Source organism: Haliotis rufescens, unplaced genomic scaffold, assembly GCF_023055435.1.
Source record: "Haliotis rufescens isolate VD_foot unplaced genomic scaffold, xgHalRufe1.0.p SCAF_32, whole genome shotgun sequence".
In the NCBI taxonomy this organism is placed as follows: Eukaryota; Metazoa; Mollusca; class Gastropoda; order Lepetellida; family Haliotidae; genus Haliotis; species Haliotis rufescens.
Genome location: NW_025964024.1, coordinates 5,253,992 through 5,264,666, shown reverse-complemented (window position 1 = coordinate 5,264,666; position 10,675 = coordinate 5,253,992).

The window sequence follows — 10,675 nt, the reverse complement described above, 5'->3', positions numbered from 1 at the left end:
CCGTTAAGGCCAAGATCTAGTTCCCATCTTTGAATGTATTTGGGGGATATCATATTGTTGGATACTTTATTTAATATATCATAAAATACCCCTCTCCACTAAGTTTTCAAGAAAATTTGGTATTAAGGGCAGATGTAACATAGAATCATAATCAGTGTAAATCTTGGATTTGAACTCATGATCATGGGATCCTGGCGTAATGGACGTAACGCTTCGAATTGGTCACTCCTCCCGATCTAGACTAACGGGAGTACTTGTATAGATGTTATTGTCCCCGAGTGCAGTGTTAAGTTATTCCCTATGCCAAATGGTAAATAAAAGCGACAAAACCCTTATCCATAATCATAAGAAATCTCCTTTAAAAGCAGAGTCCTTTGTTCGATTCCGACTACATTATTAACATGTGTTTATGAATAAGCATGGTACGCCATATTATCACAGTAGTTCATTTATTATGGATCGTATTGGCGCACACTGACTAGGCTTTTAAACATGTCATACGCAAAATGTTTCTTGTTCTTAGTGCAACTTTCATGGCAATCAATCAGGATTGATCGATGCTGATCTTATTTACTGAGTCCGATACACAAAGTGCCTGTCATTAGAGACTCAAGGGCGGGCAACTCTATGTTATCGCGGTATGGCTAGTTTGTGGTGTAATAGGTATGGAATATGTACTTTACATCACTTCCTGTTTTGGATTATGCATAATCAGTATGCATACGACCTAGGTTGGGTCAAGGGACATCGTCCAAACAAATTGGTTCTTTTCTAATTAATATTGAATGGAGGTAGGGGTAATTCCACTTAAAAAACTGTCATAAAAACGTTAACGTGTGTACTTACGAGTAGGCGTGGCATGCCGCAACGAGTCCTGTATTCGATCAAGCGATGAAATATCGTGCTTAGATTTATTTAAGTAAACAGTCGATAAGGAGTTTTGATTACGAGGTTTACCGAAATCGCTATAATACAGAGCCCGCGATCATATAGAGTCATACTATACTATCAAATAGTGATGATACCACGTGTTTGCAAAAAGGTCAAGCGAATCCTCCCCCACAGGGGGCTCCCGTCACAAACAAATAAACTGACGTCCAAAACAAACTTTACCAACTGAAAATATAAATTTCAGACAAAGTATAAAAAGAAATTCGATGAAGTCTATCTAAAACACATAACCTCAATACAACAATAGTGTATGCAGAAAATGTTAATCGTCTGTTACATGTTTGCGAGATAACACGCGAAAAAGTGAAAAACACGTGCACCACGGACAACTGCAAATGCACGTGCGGGTAAGGGTATTAAACGATTGCAACGGCAAGTCAGACATCCACAGTGATAAAAAAAACACAAAAGAAATGCCACGACTCACAGTCGAACAACGTGAACGAGCCTTGGTTATGGTACAGATGGGAGCCACCCACGCCCATATTGCACGAACCTTCGGTTGCTCCCGTGTTGCCGTTTCCAACTTGATGCAACGTTACAGACAGACAGGGCGGACCGCTGACAGGCCAAGAACAGGCAGACCCAGGGTGACCACGCCCCATGATGACCGGTACTTGCGTACCTTGCACCTCCGAAATCGCTTCCTGACAGTGACGTCATCGGCGACAAATGCCTTAGGTCACAGGGTTAGTCGACAGACAGTGGCCAGGAGACTCAGGGTTCATGGAATCAGGACTTTTAGACCATACAGAGGACAGCTATTGACAGTGCAACATCGTCGTCGGCGATTGAGATGGGCCCGGGCTGTACGACGTTGGCAACGACGTGACTAGCAGAGGGTTGTCTTCACTGACGAAAGTCGATTCTGTATGTTTAGGGCTGATGAAAGACAACGTCGTTTACCGCCGAAGGGGTGAACGAACGGCGGCGTGTTGCGTGCAGGAGGTCGTACCATATGGTGGAGGGAGTGTCATGGTGTGGGGAGGGATCTGTGGGCAGGAGAGGACACCGATGGTCATCGTTGACGGAAACTTGACAGCTCAGCGTTACATGGATAACATTCTTCGTCCAGTTGTCCTACCATTTCTCCAACAGCAGCCACGTGGTGTCATTTATCAGCATGACAACGCTAGAGCCCATACGGCCAGAATTGTCACTAACTTCCTCGCAGCCAACGTCAACGTCCTGCTGTGGCCTGCACGCTCACCCGACATGTCCCCCATAGAACACCTCTGGGACTTGATGGATCGTCGTGTTCGACAACGACCAAACTCTCCAGCCAACCGGCAAGAACTGATCTTGGCCCTCCAAGAAGAATGGCGTCAAATCCCACGTGACCTCATCAGACGACTGACTTTTTCTGGGCGTCGAAGAGTTTTTGCGTGTATTGAGGCATTTGGTGGTCACACACGCTACTAATGACTTGTTATTGAACGTGAGCGATTGTTTATGTACTCTGCCTATTGTCCACGATTCTGAAAGCTCGAGTTTTGTACCACACCCAACTTTGGGGGGCTCTGGCGTCATTCTCGGTCGCGGTATGATTGTCATTTTCAGTGTTGATTATGTTGATATATTGATCTTCTCAATACACTTGACTTCATGCATGTATGTTTTGTTGTTTTTGAGCAAGAGTGATTTCAAACTCTGGTAAAGTTTCCTTTGGACGTCAGTTTATATAGGCAAAAAAGATGTTCACCTGTAAAACACAGGAACATATGGTAGATGTCAAAATAGGGAATTGCATCAGACATAATATTTGTAACAGATGCGTCAAATTTAAAAATGTCCTCTACATGTCTACCATAAACCTTTTTGAAAGCTGAGGCCTTAAAAGTTGTAATCTTGATCAAACAACTTGTTAGCAAAAGTCGTATGACGCTCTTTGAAACGTGCGTGCTCGATTGTACCTCAAAAGTTGTGTAATGTCGACACCAAAGGCTGGAACTGCTGGAATTTTGTTCGAAATAAAGGGAAGGTTGACTATTGGAAAGTTAAAGTCTACACTCTTGTCGTGCAGTATTGTGAATAGCCTTTTGTCACTCTGAAGTTTCGTTCTTAATATGAAACAGGTGATGCGGATTTACTGGTCTCATATGGGTAAATCAGTGTAATTGTCTATTTCACCATTATTGACCGATATCAGATCATCAAGATGCTAGGTCATTATTTTCTGAACAGTTAATCGGCCCTTGTTATTTTACCCCCAATGTATAAAGTGTATGTTTGAATGAAGACAAATGCCTCGTCTCATGACACTGCACATACCACTCCACTCTACACGTACCTCTTCTCACACAATACACTCAAAACAACGAACATCACACTAAACACTGCACATACCATATGTCACATGACGAACATTACACTAAACACTGCACATACCATATGTCACATGACGAACATTACACTTAACACTGCACATATCATATGTCAAACTACGAACATTACACTTAACACTGCACATATCATATGTCACATGACGAACATTACACTTAACACTGCACATACCATATATCACACTACGAACATTACACTTAACACTGCACACACCATATGTCACACTACGAACATTACACTTCACACTGCACACACCATATGTCACACGACGAACATTACACTTAACACTGCACACACCATATGTCACACGACGAACATTAAACTTAACACTGCACACACCATATGTCACACGACGAACGTTACATTTCACATTGCACATACCATATGTCACACGACGAACATTACACTTAACACTGCACATACCATATGTCACACAACGAACATTACACTCCACTCTACACGTACCTCTTCTCACACAATACACTCAAAACAACGAACATCACACTTAACACTGCACATACCATATGTCACATGACGAACATCACACTTAACACTGCAAATACCATATGTCACACGACGAACATTACACTTCACACTGCACATACCATATGTCACACGACGAACATTACACTTAACACTGCACATACCATATGTCACATGACGAACATTACACTTAACACTGCACAAACCATATGTCACACGACGAACATTACACTTAACACTGCACATACCATATGTCACACGACGAACATCACACTTAACACTGCAAATACCATATGTCACACGACGAACATCACACTTAACACTGCAAATACCATATGTCACACGACGAACATCACACTTCACACTGCACAAACCATATGTCACACGACGAACATCACACTTAACACTGCACATACCATATGTCACATGACGAACATTACACTTAACACTGCACATACCATATGTCACACGACGAACATTACACTTAACACTGTACATACCATATGTCACACGACGAACATTACACTTAACACTGCACAAACCATATGTCACACGACGAACATTACACTTAACACTGCACAAACCATATGTCACACGAGGAACATCACACTAAACACTGCACATACCATATGTCACATGACGAACATTACACTTAACACTGCACATACCATATGTCACACTACGAACATTACACTTAACACTGCACATATCATATGTCACATGACGAACATTACACTTAACACTGCACATACCATATATCACACTACGAACATTACACTTAACACTGCACACACCATATGTCACACTACGAACATTACACTTCACACTGCACACACCATATGTCACACGATGAACATTACACTTAACACTGCACACACCATATGTCACACGACGAACATTACACTTAACACTGCACACACCATATGTCACACGACGAACGTTACACTTCACACTGCACATACCATATGTCACACGACGAACATTACACTTAACACTGCACATACCATATGTCACACTACGAACATTACACTTCACACTGCACATACCATATGTCACACGACGAACACTACACTTAACACTGCACATGCCATATATCACACGACGAACATTACACTTAACACTGCACATACCATATGTCACACGACGAACATTACACTTAACACTGCACATACCATATATCACACGATGAACATTACACTTAACACTGCACATACCATATGTCACACGACGAACATTACACTTCACACTGCACATACCATATGTCACGATACGAACATTACACTTAACACTGTACACACCATATGTCACACGACGAACATTACACTTAACACAGCACATACCATATGTCACACGACGAACACTACACACTGAACACAACGCATGTTACACTTCACACTGCACAAACTATACTACACACTACATACTACTTACATCACTCTTCGCGCTGCACATATAACACTTCGCACTGCACATATATAACACTTCGCACTGCACATATAACACTTCGCACTGCACATATAACACTTCGCACTGCACATATAACACGTCGCACTGTAAAAGGTTAAAGGTGTGTGTGTGTGCGTGTGTGTGTGTGTGTGTGTGTGTGTGTGTGTGTGTGTGTGTGTGTGTGAGAGTGTGTGTGTGTGTGTGTGTATGTATCTCTCCCTCCCTCTCTCTCTACGTGCGTCCATGAGTGTGTGTGTGTATATCTCTCTCTCCCTCTAAGTGTGTGTGTGTGTGTGTGTGTGTGTGTGTGTGTGTGTGTGTGTGTGTGTGTGTGTATCTCTCCCTCCCTCTCTCTCTACGTGCGTCCATGAGTGTGTGTGTGTATATCTCTCTCTCCCTCTAAGTGTGTGTGTGTGTGTGTGTGTGTGTGTGTGTGTGTGTGTGTGTGTGTGTGTGTGTATCTCTCCCTCCCTCTCTCTCTACGTGCGTCCATGAGTGTGTGTGTGTATATCTCTCTCTCCCTCTAAGTGTGTGTGTGTGTGTGTGTGTGTGTGTGTGTGTGTGTGTGTGTGTGTATCTCTCCCTCCCTCTCTCTCTACGTGCGTCCATGAGTGTGTGTGTGTATATCTCTCTCTCCCTCTAAGTGTGTGTGTGTGTGTGTGTGTGTGTGTGTGTGTGTGTGTGTGTGAGTGTGTGTGTGTGTGTGTATGTATCTCTCCCTCCCTCTCTCTCTACGTGCGTCCATGAGTGTGTGTGTGTATATCTCTCTCTCCCTCTAAGTGTGTGTGTGTGTGTGTGTGTGTGTGTGTGTGTGTTTGTGTGTGTTTGTGTGTGTTTGTGTGTGTTTGTGTGTGTGTGTGTTCAACGCCGCATTCATCAATATTTCAGTATATAACGTCTGAATTATGATCGAAATCTGGATCAGACAATCCAGTGATTAGATAATGTGAACAATGATCCTTTAAGTTGCTGGGGACCTATTCCAGCACAGAATATCCACTCGTGTTAACCCGCTTAGTTGTGGATGGGAAGTCATAGAATGTAGGCAGCGTCTTGGTCAAGCGTTAGGTCGAGATTTTAGGTGAAATCATTTACATTATTAACATTATCATTTACATTTAAATGAAGTCTCAGTCAGATCACTGACGGGTATTGCTCGACATAGAGACATTTAATTCCGTATGGAAATAGCCCATGGCTGTGCAGGATATTGTATTGCTCTTTCATTGTCTTTGTGTAAACATGGGTGAATCTATACTGTTTTAATTATGTTTTCATTCAGTTGATCAATATTTGGTTACCATCATAAAATGAAGTGTTGTTCTGACTCACAAACCGTCCATGGGTCAAAACAAACAAAACAGTGTTAGTGTGTGCGAGTGAACTATCTTTGTCAATAATATCTCAAGTATCTTCTGGATAAAATATTGGTTCATGTATATTCGGCTGAAGTTTACACATAAAACGTTTTAATGTCTAAATAACGTTCCGCACATACACGATAATCATGGAAGACTGCGTGGGTATCAGAACAAGTAAATTAGGAATTCAAATATTGCCACACCAAAATAAACAATATTATAATACAATCGACAAAACCCTTTCTATATAATATATATGGTTGCGTTTTACGCAATTTCGTGCAGTTTCGATAACATTCACACCAAGAAATGTTATAAGTCAATGGCAAACGTCAAGTCAAATAAACAAAGATGGCGGATCCAGTAAAATTTCAAAGTTTAATCAGAACTTTTAAAAATCGGGCATAACCTCTGCGCACCCGGCTACCCGCCGGATTTGGGAGCAATACTGCCATGAACCTCACCCCCCATCCCCCAGACACAAGGACAACTGTCACAAGCGGGCAATGTCTGACCCTTTCCCCATGTTGAAGCATATTGAAAAGAAATTTACCTTGTACTACCTTGAAAAAAAACAAAGCAACATTGCAAACATAAGACATTAATACAACATATATCCCCGTGTTATGGGTTTTCGGACGCTGAAAAAACATTCATAGTTTTCTCGCTAATCACATGAATAACTGTAAAACATCTCATTCTCCTATAGGCTAAAAGACAACTTTATCTTAAAAACAAGCCATCTTCTGAGTATTTACATGTATCTGTGTGACGCCACACCCCACGTTATAGTGCAAGTATTCGTGATAGAAAACGTATGTGTCATGAATAATAGTAAAGGCATATATGATATTGAAAGTTCTGCTCGAAAACAGGACAATCCGCGACGGTTGTCGGGAAACACGATCATATCTTTCGGTGAATCTTTTTTAAATCTTTCATTATGTTTTTACGCGGAAGATGAGTTTTTCCGAGGACTACTGTTTTAAAAAACGCGATTTTCCGCGTTTCCGCGGAGATTTGACATCCCTGTAATAATACTAATAATAATATTCATAGGAAATAGCTAAAAGCAGAGTCGATTAAGCCACGTGGTTAGGCTTGTCACCTGTTCACACCACCAGGTTTCAAAGAAGAATATATGAATATTGGCTTTTCAGTTTCGATGGGTCACGAGTGGCCCAGTGATTTAGGATTTAGTTTCGTCTCACAATAAAGCTGAACTATGGCTTAAACAGCGTTAAACCAAACCCACCCTCATCATTGACCCATACAGATTAGAATTAGAATAGGTCTTCAGCAACCCACGCTTGTCCCCAGTGACGATCCAGGTTAGAATTGGTCTTCAGCAACCCATGATCGACGCTCATGATGTCAATCACTGGATTGTCTGGTACAGACTCGATTATTTACAGCCCGCTATATAGCTGAATACGGCAGATAGCCTAAGACTCTTGTCATGGATTAACAACTACTAACTGTCTTTTTAATATTGAGTGGAAATACTCAACGTTCATTGCCGAGGGTATATTAATCTTACTTTTAGTGGGCGGTGGGGTAGCCTAGTGGTTAAAGCGTTCGCTCGTCACGCTGAAGACCATGGTTCGATTCCACACATGAGCACAATGTGTGAAGCCCATTTCTGGTGTCCCCCGCCGTGATATTGCTGGAGTATTGCTAAAAGCGGCGTAAAACCATACTCACTCACTTACTCACTGACTAACTCTACTTTTAGCCTACGTTCATAAATTCCTTCTTATTTCTCAGAACGGTAAGGCCTCATTTAATCCCCGTAAGTTTGCAGAGTGCTTACTTTTACAAAAGAAAAGTGCAGCTACAACTATTTCCTGATGAGGAAATATATTTCCTCTGTGGTCATCCTAGATTTCCCCATTGGGTGAAACAGGTACATGTACTATACAACTAGGAACTCGTATTTGGAGAAGTGAGCTCTTATAGTGTGTGTAAACAGTGAGAATAGCCGATGGTGTCTTACCTCATGGCGACGGTGGGATATCCCAATGGTTAAAGCGTTCCCTCGTCACGCAAAAGACCCGGGTGCGATTCCCAAAATGGGTACAATATGTGATATTGCTTGAATATTGCAACAGCGGCGTAAAACACTCTCACTCTTACCTCATGATTTGATTAACTGATATTCATAATGTCAACGATAAAAAATAATTAATTTCGATTATCTGCTGACACATATTCCACAAGGCGTTAAAGGCATAATTGTCATGACAATTATATGAATGGATCACTGATCAGGGGTTCGCGAAAAGGGTAAGCATGTCCTGGGTGTAGCACCAGACATCACATAATTTTCATTAAAATGTGTTTAAAACGACGGGCCCAGCAATATTCCTGTTATACGCATCGGCCTGCACGTTATCGACAACCCAGTGATTGATATCATCAGCAATGTTCCACGTCGTTGGGTTCCGACACCAAGCTTGTCCACTCGATCCATTAAGTAAGTGCCAGTGAGTAAAGAGGAGTGGAAACTCCTTGTAACGGTCAAAGTATGGGATAGCTTTGTTCATCTTCTTGACAAGCGACGTGTCACAATCTAAAATCCTCTGAATGTCCACCTTAAAATTTCTTGAATAACTTTAGCAGGCCTTTATGGGGGAAACCTCGACTGATAGGCTTAGCTCTAAGCAAACTGTGTATTTCCATGAAAGTTGAATTATATGTACATAATCTCAAGCGCCAAAGCAATTGGGAAGTGTATAAGTGTATATAACATAAGCTAAAGCTGATAGTATATTACTCGACATGAAGAGGACATTCACGATTGATAAAACGAAATCATCCCTTCTGTCGTACATCATCATCATCATTTTCAATTTCTTTGCATAGTTATTATTTTGTGTGTGTCGACTTTGCCAATCCGAGCAGAAATCCCGATTCATATGCATATAGAAACAGATCAATAGGAAGGGGAGCACAGTTGGTGCTGAGGTCTGCCTTCGTCTTGCCTAAATGTCTTACCCCCAAATTTCACATAGATGATATCACGGAGGAAGTCCAGGATTTCACACATTGTTTTCTCAATAAATTTCAGATGACATTTGCTTTCATTTTGGACACATTGTTCTGAACCTCAGAAAATAGATACTTAACTGTATCTGTGGTCACCACGTCTTGTAACAAATGTCCCATGGATCAAGGTATTAAGTTTGTCGTGTGGCATAGTGCCAAAGTTTAAACAATGAAATCTTTTGACATAATCGAATTTAGTTCGTTATGACATTTCAAACACTCCAGCAAATTCTTTGACTTTTTGAGAATCTACACGGTATTCCACTTGTCTCGAATACTTTCTGTGAATATAAAGAAAGTCCTTCCTTGATTGTATTAAGGATTACGTGTAGTCTTTGAGACATGGATTTGGTGGTACATTTGCTGGACCAAGCAATATATCTCTCTTTGTATGGATTTCTATGGAGCTTTGGAATCCAGTACAAAAGAGGACTGGACGTTTCTTCAGTTGACTCCAAAGTTGACAGTACTTATTTATGGTTCAGGCAGATTGCTTCCTCAGTTAACATACTGGCCTGATATGTGGCATTATTTGATATGTCATTTTCACCAAGTTCTTTGATCAAACAATTAAAGTATTGATCCTTACATGTAATGGTTATGTTATTTGAGGTCTTGTCAGTGGGAAAAACTGCAAACTTTTCCTGTAGAGCAGCCAGACTTTGGATGACAGCTGGCTGGGACAGAATGGGTTTATTCCAATTACGTATTTAGGTCACACATTTAGTAGCTCAGTGGTTGAAGTGTGGGGTCATCACGCCGATTTGCTGGACACAACAACATATCTCTTTCTACGGTTTTCTATGGAGGTTTGGATTCCAATACAAAGGGGGAATGGAAAGGACATATCTTCAGGTTTAAGAGTGATACAAAGTGATCCAAAAGGCTGTATGACTCGAGGGATGACTTCATATTTCCAATAGTCAGCATTCCCATTATGTGAGAAATATTCCAGCAGCCTACATTTAAACCCCCAATCAAGCTTTCAAAACGGTTTTATGGCAGACATGTGGGGGACTTTTCAAAAATGATGTCCGAAGCAA